General features: G+C 40.9%; 1 protein-coding gene across 1 annotated transcript in view; it reads left to right on the top strand.

Annotated features, from left to right (window-relative positions):
* The window catches only part of LOC139757294 (uncharacterized), a 517,589-nt gene that overhangs the window by 142,530 nt on the left and 356,752 nt on the right, over positions 1 to 18,307 (top strand). The window lies entirely within an intron of this gene.

Here is an 18,307-nt window from a genome sequence, read left to right as displayed (position 1 = left end):
CTCACGTTATCAGTATCCTCCCTTGGTTCGCACTCCCCAACCTTTAACCCTAGATTACCTCAAAGCAACCCCAATATTCTTCCCTCCCAATTTCTCAGCAGCAGTGATGAGTGGTGTAACACCATGTATGGGTGGAGTTGTAGCACCAAATTGCCAGAATAGTATGAGCCAGCCTGAGCATCAACTATCTGGCAGAGCAGCAGACAGTGTAAGTGTCCAATTCAAGCTCCTAGTCATGCACAGCATGCCAGCTGTGGCTTTATGGGAATATATAATGGTCTAAAGCTTATTACTTGACAACATTGTAATATTGTATCTTAATTGGATCCATAAGTAACTAATGTTGATGCAAAAAAATTTATCGTAATATTGTACTACAAAGAATTTCAAACTGAAAATTTTCTGACATTTGTCGTAATCCCTCCAGAATGGATATGGAGCAAATTTAAAACTTTTCTAGGAACTGTATAACCCATATAAGGTTCTGGTTTTAGTTGATTTTTTATGATTGGCAGATAAAAGGAAATGTGTAAGCAAATGCAGATTTTGGTATTAGATAAACTTCTTGATTTACAGATATGAAGTCCATCAGTTTAATATGATTATCATTGCTGATTCATGTGAAAGCATTTTACAACCATTTTAATGGACTTTTCATGAACAGTGCAAGCTTCAATAGCAAAAATATTCCAGCAAATGTTTTGAGAATAGTTGTTGGACCTTTAACACATGAAGGTTTGGAAATGGACAGCTTCTGAAATGTCTGGGAGAAGATTCTGCATGCGCTACCCTGCTGTGATGGTGGGAAAAGCCATGCATGATATGAATAGGTAAATTCAACTGATACTGATGCTCATCATTTTAGTGGATATTTGCTATAAAGCTAAAGAATGCAGTAAGAATCAAATAGGAAAAATAGGCTGTATTACTTTCTAGTATGGGTATCCTGTTCTTGTATGTGCTGTTAATATCTGATGTCTTAGTATTCTTAAAGAAATCTTTGATGAAGTAAATCGGCATTATTTCTGCATATTTTTCCGTAATGCTCTGTTTTGGCTGTTAGTATGGTGTCTTGTTCACAGTTGCGTGACCTTGATTTGTCCTTGCGTAAGAACTTTCTTTTTTAAGCATGGGTTATTTACTTATAGCAATCTCTTTATAAAGAAGAGATTGGGTTTAGTTTTTTTAAAACAGAGTTACTGGAAATGAAACTATGAACAAGGAATGATTTAAAGCGTGATGGCAAAAATAAAAAGAAATAGGAATTAGGATTTTACTGTATGGAGATGTTTTAAATTTTAGATATAAACTCTTGAACATAAATTGTTATAACTGCAGTTTCGATGTAGCTGCATTGTAATATAAAGGAAAGAGTGTTCCAAAATAGTAAGAACCAGGCTAATGTTTTTTAAAACTTAAGTGCTGCATGACCTTGCCACTGGAAGAAAAAGTTATGGTACCAAACCAATATAAAGGAAAGCATACCACTTTTTTTTCATTACTTTTGGGTAAAGTAAGTTCTCTAAGGAAGAAGTATTTTTCAGAATTTTTTATTTACTTTGCACACAGGATCACTTGCACAGTTTAAGGGTTAAAGGTAGCCAAAATGTATTGCTGTATTTTATGTCTTTTTTTAGATATGCATTCAAAATATTCGCCAAATAACCTTTAGGTTCTAGCAGTTTACAAATTCCACTAAACCATTATTGGATGAGACTTAAAGATAAGCAGTTACAGACCACTTGATTACATTAATGGATCATTTGTCTAAAGCTATGTGATGGTCCTCCAGTAAAGCAATGAGTGGTTGCTTTACCATAGGATCTAAGCGAATACTTATTGGCTCAAACCACAGTTAACATCCTCAGAAACTTAACTATGTGAAAATTTACCCAAATTTGATATTGGTTTAAGGAAGTGATTTGGCAAAAGGTCACTTGAATTTCCTATAAGTTAAGGCTTAATGGTTAGTGGCACCATCCCTAGGGCAAGTGGCTCTTGGCTTGAATACTGACCCATCACAGTCCACTAAAATTTCTTTCTTCTGTGGTTTGTCATGAGAGCATGAAGCATTCTCTTGGAACCTTTGTGCTGAGACTCAGCAAACCCTCAGTATTATGGTGAAATGGCGCCAACTTGCGCTGATCTCTTTCAAATGACCTTAAAGATGCCCACAGTAATTGCTCGTTTTGGGCCAATTATCAGTCAATCAGCAGCCACCTCCAGGTTGGTATCATAGACTTAGATCATACCAATTTTTTCCTCGTTAATGGTCACATACATACATACATACATACAGTGTGCTTCTAGTGAGAGCCAGCTTTTAAGATCAGTATCCTTTCTTTCATTTATGCTAGCTGAGATGATATTGTCGATTGATTGCCCTAATCAAGGACATCTAATTAATGTTCTCTGTATATACCTTATCCTAAGCTGGGTATCCATTTATTGACCAACCCCAAGGGAAGGATGAACATGTATTTTGACCATGGGCCGACTGCCGCAACCAGGATTCGAACCTTTGTGCTTGACCCCAGAGAACCATGAATGCAATGCTAACTGCTACACCTATACCTTATGTTGCCTTACTTACCTGCCCCTTGAGTCCCATCTATCCTTATGAGGCTCCTTTAGCACTCGGAGAGCTGATTGGAACCATAAGTCATAAAGTGATGTGAAGTTGTGTGTGCATGTACGTTGAAAGGGCAAGGCATTTGAGTATTAAGTGCTTGGTATCTTCTTTACGGTAGGAGCATTATGGGTATAAAGGGTCATGGGATATGCTGAGATGATATGTGTAGTGTTGTGAATCATCATGGGAAATGATGGAAGGTCTATGAGGCCTTGAGGCTATGGTTTTGGTGCATTGCACATGACAGCTAGAGAATGAAAGTGAGCTAATGAGGCCCTTCTTCATTGATTCCTAGTGCTGCCTTGCTAATATGGGAAGTAGGAACAGTTGTAAAAAAAATAGATTGTGAGTCATAGGGTGGGGAGGAGGCCAATTTGGTCTTCTGCTTCTCCTTGTTCCCTCCACCTCTGACACATAAATCATCTTTGCCAAGCTTTCCTCACTCATTCTCTCCATATATCCAAACCATCTCAGCACACCCTCTTCTGCTCTCTCAATACATTCTTTTTATTTCCACACATCTCTCTTACCCTTTCATTACTTACTCAGTCAAACCACCTCACACCACATATTGTCCTCAGACATTTCATTTCCAACACATCCACTCTCCTCCGTACAACCCTATCTATAGCCTATGCCTCGCAACCATATAGCATTGTTGGAACTACTATTCCTTCATACATACCCATTTTTGCTCTCCGAGATAATGTGTGTTGAAATGGTTTGGGCATATGGAGAGAATGAGTGAGGAAAGATTGACAAAGAGGATATATGTGTCAGAGGTGGAGGAAACAAGGAGAAGTGGGAGACCAAATTGGAGGTGGAAGGATGGAGTGAAAAAGATTTTGAGCTATCAGGGCCAGAACATACAGGAAGGTGAGAGGCATTTAAGGAATAAAGTGAATTGGTACAATTTAGTATACCGGAGTTGACGTGCTATCAGTGGACTGAACCAGGGCATGTGAAACATCTGGGGTAAACCACAGAAAGGTCTGTGGGGCCTGGATGTGGATAGGGAGTTGTGGTTTTGGTGTGTACACATGATAGCTAGAGACTGAGTATGTACAAATGTGGTCTTTTTTGTCTGTTTTCTTGGTGCTACCTTCCTGATGCAGAGGGCGGCAATGCTGTTTCCTGTTTGGCAGGGTGGCATCGGGAATAGCTGAAGGCAAGCGAGTATGAATATGTACGTGTGCATATATGTTTGTGTATTTATATGTATTTTATGTGAATATTGATATACATGTGTATATGTGTGTATATGTATGTTTATGAGCGTGTATGTATATATGTAAGTATATGAGTGGATGGGTCTTTCTTCATCTGTTCCCTGGCTGTACCTCGCTGATGCGGGAAACAGCGATCAAGTATAATGATTTGAAATATGTACATTTTTTTTTTTTTTTTTTTTTGCCGCTGTCTCCCGCGTTTGCGAGGTAGCGCAAGGAAACAGACGAAAGAAATGGCCCAACCCACCCCCATACACATGTATATATATACGTCCACACACGCAAATATACATACCTACACAGCTTTCCATGGTTTACCCCAGACGCTTCACATGCCTTGATTCAATCCACTGACAGCACGTCAACCCCGGTATACCACATCGCTCCAATTCACTCTATTCCTTGCCCTCCTTTCACCCTCCTGCATGTTCAGGCCCCGATCACACAAAATCTTCTTCACTCCATCTTTCCACCTCCAATTTGGTCTCCCTCTTCTCCTCGTTCCCTCCACCTCCGACACATATATCCTCTTGGTCAATCTTTCCTCACTCATTCTCTCCATGTGCCCAAACCATTTCAAAACACCCTCTTCTGCTCTCTCAACCATGCTCTTTTTATTTCCACACATCTCTCTTACCCTTACGTTACTTACTCGATCAAACCACCTCACACCACACATTGTCCTCAAACATCTCATTTCCAGCACATCCATCCTCCTGCGCACCACTCTATCCATAGTCCACGCCTCGCAACCATACAACATTGTTGGAACCACTATTCCTTCAAACATACCCATTTTTGCTTTCCGAGATAATGTTCTCGACTTCCACACATTCTTCAAGGCTCCCAGAATTTTCGCCCCCTCCCCCACCCTATGATCCACTTCCGCTTCCATGGTTCCAATCGCTGCCAGATCCAGATTTTTTTCATACATATTCATCATTTCCTGCATTAGTGAGGTAGCATTAAGAACAGAGGACTGAGCTTTAGAGGGATATCCTCACTTAGCCCCCTTCTCTGTTACTTCTTTCAGAAAATTAAAAAGCGAGAGGGGAGGATTTCCAACCCCCACTTTATCCCATTTTAGTCGCCTTCTGTGACACACAGTGAATAAGTGGGAAGTATTCTTTCTCCCCTATCCCCAGGGAAGTACCAGGGGAGATTGAGTGTAGAATGGCAAAAGGTAAGAGCAAATGATGTGAGGGGAGTGGGTAAGAAATGGGATGAATTTAGGGAAGCAGTGATGGCATGTACTAATGATGAATGTGGCATGAGAAAGGTTGGAGTTAGGCAGATTAGAAAGGGTAGTGAGTGGTGGGATAATGAAGTAAAGTTGTTTGTGAAAGAGAAAAGAGAGGCATTTGGACGATACTTACAAGGAAGGAGTGCAAATGACTGGGAGATTTATAAAAGAAAATGGCAGGTGAAGAGAAAGGTGCAAGGGTTGAAAAAGAGGGCTAATGAGAGTTGGGGTGAGAGAGTAACATTAAATTTTAGGTAGAATAAAAAGATGTTTTAGAAGGAGGTATATAATGTGCATAAGACCAGAACAGATGGAAACATCGGTTAAGGGGAAAGGGGGGAAATGATAAGAGGAAGTGAAGAAGTGAGGAGATGGATTTAGTATCTTGAAGGTTTGTTAATTGTGTTTGATGATAGAGTGGCAGATGTAGGGTGTTTTGCAGGGTGGTGTGTGAAGTGGGAGGGTCAGGGAGAATGGTTTGATTAAAAGAGAAGAGGTAGCGAAAGCTTTGCAGAAGATGAACTCAGGCAAGGCAGCGGGTTTGGATGGTGTTGCAGTAGAATGTTTTAAGAAGAGGAAAGACTGTGTTGTTGATTGGTTGGTAAGGATATTCATTGTATGTATGAATCAAGGTGAAGTGCGTGAGGATTGGCAGATTACATGCATAGTGCCATTGCACAAAAGCAAAGGGGATAAAGGTGAGTGTTCAAACAATGGAGGCATAAGTTTGTCGAGTATTCCTGGGAAATTATATGGGAGGATGCTGATTGAGAGGGTGAAGGTATGTACGGATTGTCAGATTGGGAAAGAGCAGTGTGGTTTCAGAAGTGATAGAGGGTGTGGGGATCAGGTGTTTGCTTTGAAGAACATGCATGAAAAATACTTGGAAAACCAGATGGATTTGTATGTAGCATGTATGGATTTGGAGAAGGCATGTGAGTGTGATGTCCCCATAGTTGTTTAATTTGTTTATGGATGGTGTGATTAGGGAGGTAAATGCAAGAGCTTTGGAGAGAGGGGCTAGTATGCAGTCTGCTGGGGATGAGAGGGCCTGGGAAATGAGTCAGTTGTTGTTGGATGGAGGTACTGCAGAGGTTGATGACTGAGTTTGGAAAAGTGCATAAAAGGAGAAAGTTGAGGGTAAATGTGAATGAGAGCAAGGTTATTAGGTTCAATGGGGTTGAGGGACAAGGTAATTGGGATGTAAGTTTAAATAGAGAAAAATTGGAGGAAGTGAAGTGTTTTAGATAACTGGGTGTGGACTTCACAGCGAATGGAACCATGGAAGCAGAAGTGAGTCACAGGGTGGGGGAGGGGTGAAGGTTCTGGGAGCGATGAAGAATGTGTTTAAGGAGAGAACATTATCTCGGAGAGCAGAAATGGGTATGTTTGAAGGAATGATAGTTCCAACAATTCTATATGGCTGTGAGGCATGGGTTATAGATAGGGTTGTACAAAGGGGAGTGGATGTGATGGAAATGAAATGTTTGAGAACAACATGTGGTGTGAGATGGTTTGATTGAGTAAGTAATGAAAAGGTAAGAGAGATGTATGGAAATAAAAGAATGTGGTTGAGAGAGCAGAGGAGGGTGTGTTGAAATGGTTTGGACATATAAAGAGAATGACTGAGGAGAGATTGACAAATAGGATATATGTGTCAGAGGTTGAGGGAACAAGGAGAAGCGGGAGACCAAATTGGAGGTGGAAGGATGGAATGAAAAAGATTTTGAGCGTTCGGGGCCTGAACATACAGGAGGGTGAGAGATGTGCAAGAAATAGAGTGACTTGGAAAGATGTGGTTTACTGGGGTCGAAGTGCTGTCAATGGACTGAACCAGGGCATGTGAAATGTCTGGGATAAACCATGGAAAGGACTGTGGGGCCTGGATATGGAGCTGTGGTTTCGATGCATTACACATGACTGCTAGAGACTGAATGTCATTGAATGTGGCCTTTTTGTCTTTTGTCCTGGCACTACCTTGCTGAAGCAGTGGGTTAGCAATGCTGTTTCCTGTAGGGTGCGGTAGCACCAGGAATGGATGAAGGCAAGCAAGTATGTATATGTACATGTGTGTATATGTATATGTCTGTGTATGTGTATGTATATATATATGTATATGTGATATGTTGATATGTATATGTCTGTATGTATGCATGTAATGGCATTTATGTATACATAAGTGTTTGTGTATGGATGGGCCCTTCTTTGTCTGTTTCGTGATGCTACCTTGCTGATGCTGAATTGTATATATTTATTTTACATAATCGCTGTTTCCCACTTCAGCGAGGTAGCGTCAGGAAAGAGACGAAGAATGGCCCATCCACTGATATAAAAATATGTATACTTAAATGCCCACATACAAACATATACATACATACATTTCATTACATATCAGCACATACATACATATTCGAAAGGATCACAATTTTGCACGTGATCAAGGTATTCCTTTGAGTCCACGGGGAAAATGAAACACGAAAAATTCCCAAGTGCACTTTCGTGTAATAATCACATCATCAGGGGAGACACAAGAGAGAAATATAACAGTCATGTGATATCACATGTTTACCAAATGGCGTCCTAGCTTCGTCTCTTCGATGTATATCAACTGACTGTTATATTTCTCTCTTGTGTCTCCCCTGATGATGTGATTATTACACGAAAGTGCACTTGGGAATTTTTCGTGTTTCATTTTCCCCGTGGACTCATAGGAATACATACATATGCACGTACATATTCATACTTGCTTGCCATCGTCCATTTCTGTCATTATCCTACCCCACAGGAAAACAGCATCACTATTCCCTGCTTCAGCGAATGATAACCTTGCTCTTATTCACATTTATTCTTAACTTCCTCCTTTTACATACTTTTCCAATCTCAGTCACCAACCTCAGCAGTTTCTCACACGAATCAGCCACTAGAGCTGTATCATCAGCAAACAACAACTGACTGACTTCCCAGGCCCTCTCATCCACAACAGACTGCATACTCGCCTCTTTCTCCAAAACTCTTGCATTTACCTCCTAACAACCCCATCCATAAACAAATTAAATAGCCATGGGTACATCACACACCCCTGCCGCAAACCGACATTCACTGGGAACCAATCACTCTCCTCTCTTCCTACTTGTACACATACCTTACATCCTTGGTAAAACTTTTCACTGCTTGTAACAACTTACCCCCCACACCATATACTCTGAAAACCTTCCACAAAGCATCTCTATCAACCCTATTAAATCCCCTCTGCAGATCCATAAATGCTACATAGAAATCCAGTTGTTTTTCTAAGTATTTCTCATACGTTCTTCAAAGCAAACACCTGAGCTACACATCGTCAGCTATTTCAGAAAGCACTCTTCCCTGACCTGATGCTCTGTACATGTCTTCACCCTCTCAACCAGTACCCTCCCATATAATTTCCCAGGAATACTCAACAAACTTATTTTTTTTTTTTTTTTTTATTATACTTTGTCGCTGTCTCTTCTGTATTTTGAACATTCACCTTTATCCCCTTTGCCTTTGCACAATGGCACTATGCATGCATTCTGCCAATCCTCAGGCATTTCACCATGGTCCATACATACATTGAATATCCTTACCAACCAATCAACAACACAGTCACCCCCTTTTTTAATATATTCCACTGCTATACCATCCAAACCCCTCCGCTTTGCTGGATTTCATCTTCTATAAAGCCTTCACTACCTCTTCTCTCTTCACCAAACCATTCTTTCTGACCCCCTCTCTTCGTACACCACCCTGACCAGAACACCCTATATCTGCCACTTTATCATCAACTTGTGTTTCTTTTTCCTTTTGGTTATCAAGAAATACTAGATCATGCTCATCACTGTGACCTACTGCAATATACATGTGTATGTGTGTGTATATGTGTGTATTTGTGCATGTGTGTCTGTCAGTCTGTCTGTCTGTGTGGAGGTCACCTTTCTTCATCTATTCCTAGCAATACCTATTGATGCGGGAAACAGTGGTCAGCTACAAAAAAAAAGATTTATTTTTTTTTTTTCCGCTGTCTCCCGCGTTTGCGAGGTAGCGCAAGGAAACAGACGAAAGAAATGGCCCAACCCACCCCCATACACATGTATATACATACGTCCACACACGCAAATATACATACCTACACAGCTTTCCATGGTTTACCCCAGACGCTTCACATGCCCTGATTCAATCCACTGACAGCACGTCAACCCCGGTATACCACATCGATCCAATTCACTCTATTCCTTGCCCTCCTTTCACCCTCCTGCATGTTCAGGCCCCGATCACACAAAGTCTTTTTCACTCCATCTTTCCACCTCCAATTTGGTCTCCCACTTCTCCTCGTTCCCTCCACCTCCGACACATATATCCTCTTGGTCAATCTTTCCTCACTCATTCTCTCCATGTGCCCAAACCATTTCAAAACACCCTCTTCTGCTCTCTCAACCATGCTCTTTTTATTTCCACACATCTCTCTTACCCTTACGTTACTTACTCGATCAAACCACCTCACACCACACATTGTTCTCAAACATCTCATTTCCAGCACATCCATCCTCCTGCGCACCACTCTATCCATAGTCCACGCCTCGCAACCATACAACATTGTTGGAACCACTATTCCTTCAAACATACCCATTTTTGCTTTCCGAGATAATGTTCTCGACTTCCACACATTCTTCAAGGCTCCCAGAATTTTCGCCCCCTCCCCCACCCTATGATCCACTTCCGCTTCCATGGTTCCAATCGCTGCCAGATCCAGATTTTTTTCATACATATTCATCATTTCCTGCATTAGTGAGGTAGCATTAAGAACAGAGGACTGAGCTTTAGAGGGATATCCTCACTTAGCCCCCTTCTCTGTTACTTCTTTCAGAAAATTAAAAAGCGAGAGGGGAGGATTTCCAACCCCCGCTTTATCCCATTTTAGTCGCCTTCTGTGACACACAGTGAATAAGTGGGAAGTATTCTTTCTCCCCTATCCCCAGGGAAGTACCAGGGGAGATTGAGTGTAGAATGGCAAAAGGTAAGAGCAAATGATGTGAGGGGAGTGGGTAAGAAATGGGATGAATTTAGGGAAGCAGTGATGGCATGTACTAATGATGAATGTGGCATGAGAAAGGTTGGAGTTAGGCAGATTAGAAAGGGTAGTGAGTGGTGGGATAATGAAGTAAAGTTGTTTGTGAAAGAGAAAAGAGAGGCATTTGGACGATACTTACAAGGAAGGAGTGCAAATGACTGGGAGATTTATAAAAGAAAATGGCAGGTGAAGAGAAAGGTGCAAGGGTTGAAAAAGAGGGCTAATGAGAGTTGGGGTGAGAGAGTAACATTAAATTTTAGGTAGAATAAAAAGATGTTTTAGAAGGAGGTATATAATGTGCATAAGACCAGAACAGATGGAAACATCGGTTAAGGGGAAAGGGGGGAAATGATAAGAGGAAGTGAAGAAGTGAGGAGATGGATTTAGTATCTTGAAGGTTTGTTAATTGTGTTTGATGATAGAGTGGCAGATGTAGGGTGTTTTGCAGGGTGGTGTGTGAAGTGGGAGGGTCAGGGAGAATGGTTTGATTAAAAGAGAAGAGGTAGCGAAAGCTTTGCAGAAGATGAACTCAGGCAAGGCAGCGGGTTTGGATGGTGTTGCAGTAGAATGTTTTAAGAAGAGGAAAGACTGTGTTGTTGATTGGTTGGTAAGGATATTCATTGTATGTATGAATCAAGGTGAAGTGCGTGAGGATTGGCAGATTACATGCATAGTGCCATTGCACAAAAGCAAAGGGGATAAAGGTGAGTGTTCAAACAATGGAGGCATAAGTTTGTCGAGTATTCCTGGGAAATTATATGGGAGGATGCTGATTGAGAGGGTGAAGGTATGTACGGATTGTCAGATTGGGAAAGAGCAGTGTGGTTTCAGAAGTGATAGAGGGTGTGGGGATCAGGTGTTTGCTTTGAAGAACATGCATGAAAAATACTTGGAAAACCAGATGGATTTGTATGTAGCATGTATGGATTTGGAGAAGGCATGTGAGTGTGATGTCCCCATAGTTGTTTAATTTGTTTATGGATGGTGTGATTAGGGAGGTAAATGCAAGAGCTTTGGAGAGAGGGGCTAGTATGCAGTCTGCTGGGGATGAGAGGGCCTGGGAAATGAGTCAGTTGTTGTTGGATGGAGGTACTGCAGAGGTTGATGACTGAGTTTGGAAAAGTGCATAAAAGGAGAAAGTTGAGGGTAAATGTGAATGAGAGCAAGGTTATTAGGTTCAATGGGGTTGAGGGACAAGGTAATTGGGATGTAAGTTTAAATAGAGAAAAATTGGAGGAAGTGAAGTGTTTTAGATAACTGGGTGTGGACTTCACAGCGAATGGAACCATGGAAGCAGAAGTGAGTCACAGGGTGGGGGAGGGGTGAAGGTTCTGGGAGCGATGAAGAATGTGTTTAAGGAGAGAACATTATCTCGGAGAGCAGAAATGGGTATGTTTGAAGGAATGATAGTTCCAACAATTCTATATGGCTGTGAGGCATGGGTTATAGATAGGGTTGTACAAAGGGGAGTGGATGTGATGGAAATGAAATGTTTGAGAACAACATGTGGTGTGAGATGGTTTGATTGAGTAAGTAATGAAAAGGTAAGAGAGATGTATGGAAATAAAAGAATGTGGTTGAGAGAGCAGAGGAGGGTGTGTTGAAATGGTTTGGACATATAAAGAGAATGACTGAGGAGAGATTGACAAATAGGATATATGTGTCAGAGGTTGAGGGAACAAGGAGAAGCGGGAGACCAAATTGGAGGTGGAAGGATGGAATGAAAAAGATTTTGAGCGTTCGGGGCCTGAACATACAGGAGGGTGAGAGATGTGCAGGAAATAGAGTGACTTGGAAAGATGTGGTTTACTGGGGTCGAAGTGCTGTCAATGGACTGAACCAGGGCATGTGAAATGTCTGGGATAAACCATGGAAAGGACTGTGGGGCCTGGATATGGAGCTGTGGTTTCGATGCATTACACATGACTGCTAGAGACTGAATGTCATTGAATGTGGCCTTTTTGTCTTTTGTCCTGGCACTACCTTGCTGAAGCAGTGGGTTAGCAATGCTGTTTCCTGTAGGGTGCGGTAGCACCAGGAATGGATGAAGGCAAGCAAGTATGTATATGTACATGTGTGTATATGTATATGTCTGTGTATGTGTATGTATATATATATGTATATGTGATATGTTGATATGTATATGTCTGTATGTATGCATGTAATGGCATTTATGTATACATAAGTGTTTGTGTATGGATGGGCCCTTCTTTGTCTGTTTCGTGATGCTACCTTGCTGATGCTGAATTGTATATATTTATTTTACATAATCGCTGTTTCCCACTTCAGCGAGGTAGCGTCAGGAAAGAGACGAAGAATGGCCCATCCACTGATATAAAAATATGTATACTTAAATGCCCACATACAAACATATACATACATACATTTCATTACATATCAGCACATACATACATATTCGAAAGGATCACAATTTTGCACGTGATCAAGGTATTCCTTTGAGTCCACGGGGAAAATGAAACACGAAAAATTCCCAAGTGCACTTTCGTGTAATAATCACATCATCAGGGGAGACACAAGAGAGAAATATAACAGTCATGTGATATCACATGTTTACCAAATGGCGTCCTAGCTTCGTCTCTTCGATGTATATCAACTGACTGTTATATTTCTCTCTTGTGTCTCCCCTGATGATGTGATTATTACACGAAAGTGCACTTGGGAATTTTTCGTGTTTCATTTTCCCCGTGGACTCATAGGAATACATACATATGCACGTACATATTCATACTTGCTTGCCATCGTCCATTTCTGTCATTATCCTACCCCACAGGAAAACAGCATCACTATTCCCTGCTTCAGCGAATGATAACCTTGCTCTTATTCACATTTATTCTTAACTTCCTCCTTTTACATACTTTTCCAATCTCAGTCACCAACCTCAGCAGTTTCTCACACGAATCAGCCACTAGAGCTGTATCATCAGCAAACAACAACTGACTGACTTCCCAGGCCCTCTCATCCACAACAGACTGCATACTCGCCTCTTTCTCCAAAACTCTTGCATTTACCTCCTAACAACCCCATCCATAAACAAATTAAATAGCCATGGGTACATCACACACCCCTGCCGCAAACCGACATTCACTGGGAACCAATCACTCTCCTCTCTTCCTACTTGTACACATACCTTACATCCTTGGTAAAACTTTTCACTGCTTGTAACAACTTACCCCCCACACCATATACTCTGAAAACCTTCCACAAAGCATCTCTATCAACCCTATTAAATCCCCTCTGCAGATCCATAAATGCTACATAGAAATCCAGTTGTTTTTCTAAGTATTTCTCATACGTTCTTCAAAGCAAACACCTGAGCTACACATCGTCAGCTATTTCAGAAAGCACTCTTCCCTGACCTGATGCTCTGTACATGTCTTCACCCTCTCAACCAGTACCCTCCCATATAATTTCCCAGGAATACTCAACAAACTTATTTTTTTTTTTTTTTTTTATTATACTTTGTCGCTGTCTCTTCTGTATTTTGAACATTCACCTTTATCCCCTTTGCCTTTGCACAATGGCACTATGCATGCATTCTGCCAATCCTCAGGCATTTCACCATGGTCCATACATACATTGAATATCCTTACCAACCAATCAACAACACAGTCACCCCCTTTTTTAATATATTCCACTGCTATACCATCCAAACCCCTCCGCTTTGCTGGATTTCATCTTCTATAAAGCCTTCACTACCTCTTCTCTCTTCACCAAACCATTCTTTCTGACCCCCTCTCTTCGTACACCACCCTGACCAGAACACCCTATATCTGCCACTTTATCATCAACTTGTGTTTCTTTTTCCTTTTGGTTATCAAGAAATACTAGATCATGCTCATCACTGTGACCTACTGCAATATACATGTGTATGTGTGTGTATATGTGTGTATTTGTGCATGTGTGTCTGTCAGTCTGTCTGTCTGTGTGGAGGTCACCTTTCTTCATCTATTCCTAGCAATACCTATTGATGCGGGAAACAGTGGTCAGCTACAAAAAAAAAGATTTATTTTTTTTTTTCCGCTGTCTCCCGCGTTTGCGAGGTAGCGCAAGGAAACAGACGAAAGAAATGGCCCAACCCACCCCCATACACATGTATATACATACGTCCACACACGCAAATATACATACCTACACAGCTTTCCATGGTTTACCCCAGACGCTTCACATGCCCTGATTCAATCCACTGACAGCACGTCAACCCCGGTATACCACATCGATCCAATTCACTCTATTCCTTGCCCTCCTTTCACCTCCTGCATGTTCAGGCCCCGATCACACAAAGTCTTTTTCACTCCATCTTTCCACCTCCAATTTGGTCTCCCACTTCTCCTCGTTCCCTCCACCTCCGACACATATATCCTCTTGGTCAATCTTTCCTCACTCATTCTCTCCATGTGCCCAAACCATTTCAAAACACCCTCTTCTGCTCTCTCAACCATGCTCTTTTTATTTCCACACATCTCTCTTACCCTTACGTTACTTACTCGATCAAACCACCTCACACCACACATTGTCCTCAAACATCTCATTTCCAGCACATCCATCCTCCTGCGCACCACTCTATCCATAGTCCACGCCTCGCAACCATACAACATTGTTGGAACCACTATTCCTTCAAACATACCCATTTTTGCTTTCCGAGATAATGGTTGTTGAAATGGTTTGGACATATAAAGAGAATGACTGAGGAGAGATTGACAAATAGGATATATGTGTCAGAGGTGGAGGAAACAAGGAGAAGTGGGAGACCAAATTGGAGGTGGAAGGATGGAATGAAAAAGATTTTGAGCGTTCGGGGCCTGAACATACAGGAGGGTGAGAGATGTGCAAGAAATAGAGTGACTTGGAAAGATGTGGTTTACTGGGGTCGAAGTGCTGTCAATGGACTGAACCAGGCATGTGAAATGTCTGGGAGAAGATTCTGCATGCGCATACCCTGCTGTGATGGTGGGAAAAGCCATGCATGATATGAATAGGTAAATTCAACTGATAACTGATGCTCATCATTTTAGTGGATATTTGCTATAAAGCTAAAGAATGCATTAAGACAAATAGGAAAAATAGGCTGTATTACTTTCTAGTATGGGTATCCTGTTCTGAATTGCTGTTAATATCTGATGTCTTAGTATTCTTAAAGAAATCTTTGATGAAGTAAATCGGCATTATTTCTGCATATTTTTCCGTAATGCTCTGTTTTGGCTGTTAGTATGGTGTCTTGTTCACAGTTGCGTGACCTTGATTTGTCCTTGCGTAAGAACTTTCTTTTTTAAGCATGGGTTATTTACTTATAGCAATCTCTTTATAAAGAAGAGATTGGGTTTAGTTTTTTTAAAACAGAGTTACTGGAAATGAAACTATGAACAAGGAATGATTTAAAGCGTGATGGCAAAAATAAAAAGAAATAGGAATTAGGATTTTACTGTATGGAGAATGTTTTAAATTTTAGATATAAACTCTTGAACATAAATTGTTATAACTGCAGTTTCGATGTAGCTGCATTGTAATATAAAGGAAAGAGTGTTCCAAAATAGTAAGAACCAGGCTAATGTTTTTTAAAACTTAAGTGCTGCATGACCTTGCCACTGAAGAAAAAGTTATGGTACCAAACCAATATAAAGGAAAGCATACCACTTTTTTTTCATTACTTTTGGGTAAAGTAAGTTCTCTAAGGAAGAAGTATTTTTCAGAATTTTTTATTTACTTTGCACACAGGATCACTTGCACAGTTTAAGGGTTAAAGGTAGCCAAAATGTATTGCTGTATTTTATGTCTTTTTTTAGATATGCATTCAAAATATTCGCCAAATAACCTTTAGGTTCTAGCAGTTTACAAATTCCACTAAACCATTATTGGATGAGACTTAAAGATAAGCAGTTACAGACCACTTGATTACATTAATGGATCATTTGTCTAAAGCTATGTGATGGTCCTCCAGTAAAGCAATGAGTGGTTGCTTTACCATAGGATCTAAGCGAAACTTTATTGGCTCAAACCACAGTTAACATCCTCAGAAACTTAACTATGTGAAAATTTACCCAAATTTGATATTGGTTTAAGGAAGTGATTTGGCAAAAGGTCACTTGAATTTTCCTATAAGTTAAGGCTTAATGGTTAGTGGCACCATCCCTAGGGCTAGTGGCTCTTGGCTTGAATACTGACCCATCACAGTCCACTAAAATTTCTTTCTTCTGTGGTTTGTCATGAGAGCATGAAGCATTCTCTTGGAACCTTTGTGCTGAGACTCAGCAAACCCTCAGTATTATGGTGAAAATGGCGCCAACTTGCGCTGATCTCTTTCAAATGACCTTAAAGATGCCCACAGTAATTGCTCGTTTTGGGCCAATTATCAGTCAATCAGCAGCCACCTCCAGGTTGGTATCATAGACTTAGATCATACCAATTTTTTCCTCGTTAATGGTCACATACATACATATTCGAAAGGATCACAATTTTGCACGTGATCAAGGTATTCCTTTGAGTCCACGGGGAAAATGAAACACGAAAAATTCCCAAGTGCACTTTCGTGTAATAATCACATCATCAGGGGAGACACAAGAGAGAAATATAACAGTCATGTGATATCACATGTTTACCAAATGGCGTCCTAGCTTCGTCTCTTCGATGTATATCAACTGACTGTTATATTTCTCTCTTGTGTCTCCCCTGATGATGTGATTATTACACGAAAGTGCACTTGGGAATTTTTCGTGTTTCATTTTCCCCGTGGACTCATAGGAATACATACATATGCACGTACATATTCATACTTGCTTGCCATCGTCCATTTCTGTCATTATCCTACCCCACAGGAAAACAGCATCACTATTCCCTGCTTCAGCGAATGATAACCTTGCTCTTATTCACATTTATTCTTAACTTCCTCCTTTTACATACTTTTCCAATCTCAGTCACCCACCTCAGCAGTTTCTCACACGAATCAGCCACTAGAGCTGTATCATCAGCAAACAACAACTGACTGACTTCCCAGGCCCTCTCATCCACAACAGACTGCATACTCGCCTCTTTCTCCAAAACTCTTGCATTTACCTCCTAACAACCCCATCCATAAACAAATTAAATAGCCATGGGTACATCACACACCCCTGCCGCAAACCGACATTCACTGGGAACCAATCACTCTCCTCTCTTCCTACTTGTACACATACCTTACATCCTTGGTAAAACTTTTCACTGCTTGTAACAACTTACCCCCCACACCATATACTCTGAAAACCTTCCACAAAGCATCTCTATCAACCCTATTAAATCCCCTCTGCAGATCCATAAATGCTACATAGAAATCCAGTTGTTTTTCTAAGTATTTCTCATACGTTCTTCAAAGCAAACACCTGAGCTACACATCGTCAGCTATTTCAGAAAGCACTCTTCCCTGACCTGATGCTCTGTACATGTCTTCACCCTCTCAACCAGTACCCTCCCATATAATTTCCCAGGAATACTCAACAAACTTATTTTTTTTTTTTTTTTTATTATACTTTGTCGCTGTCTCTTCTGTATTTTGAACATTCACCTTTATCCCCTTTGCCTTTGCACAATGGCACTATGCATGCATTCTGCCAATCCTCAGGCATTTCACCATGGTCCATACATACATTGAATATCCTTACCAACCAATCAACAACACAGTCACCCCCTTTTTTAATATATTCCACTGCTATACCATCCAAACCCCTCCGCTTTGCTGGATTTCATCTTCTATAAAGCCTTCACTACCTCTTCTCTCTTCACCAAACCATTCTTTCTGACCCCCTCTCTTCGTACACCACCCTGACCAGAACACCCTATATCTGCCACTTTATCATCAACTTGTGTTTCTTTTTCCTTTTGGTTATCAAGAAATACTAGATCATGCTCATCACTGTGACCTACTGCAATATACATGTGTATGTGTGTGTATATGTGTGTATTTGTGCATGTGTGTCTGTCAGTCTGTCTGTCTGTGTGGAGGTCACCTTTCTTCATCTATTCCTAGCAATACCTATTGATGCGGGAAACAGTGGTCAGCTACAAAAAAAAAGATTTATTTTTTTTTTTCCGCTGTCTCCCGCGTTTGCGAGGTAGCGCAAGGAAACAGA

This window comes from Panulirus ornatus, chromosome 2, assembly GCF_036320965.1.
Source record: "Panulirus ornatus isolate Po-2019 chromosome 2, ASM3632096v1, whole genome shotgun sequence".
Classification (NCBI taxonomy): Eukaryota; Metazoa; Arthropoda; class Malacostraca; order Decapoda; family Palinuridae; genus Panulirus; species Panulirus ornatus.
Note: the sequence above shows the minus strand (reverse complement) of the source record. Positions and strands in the feature narration are given on the sequence as shown.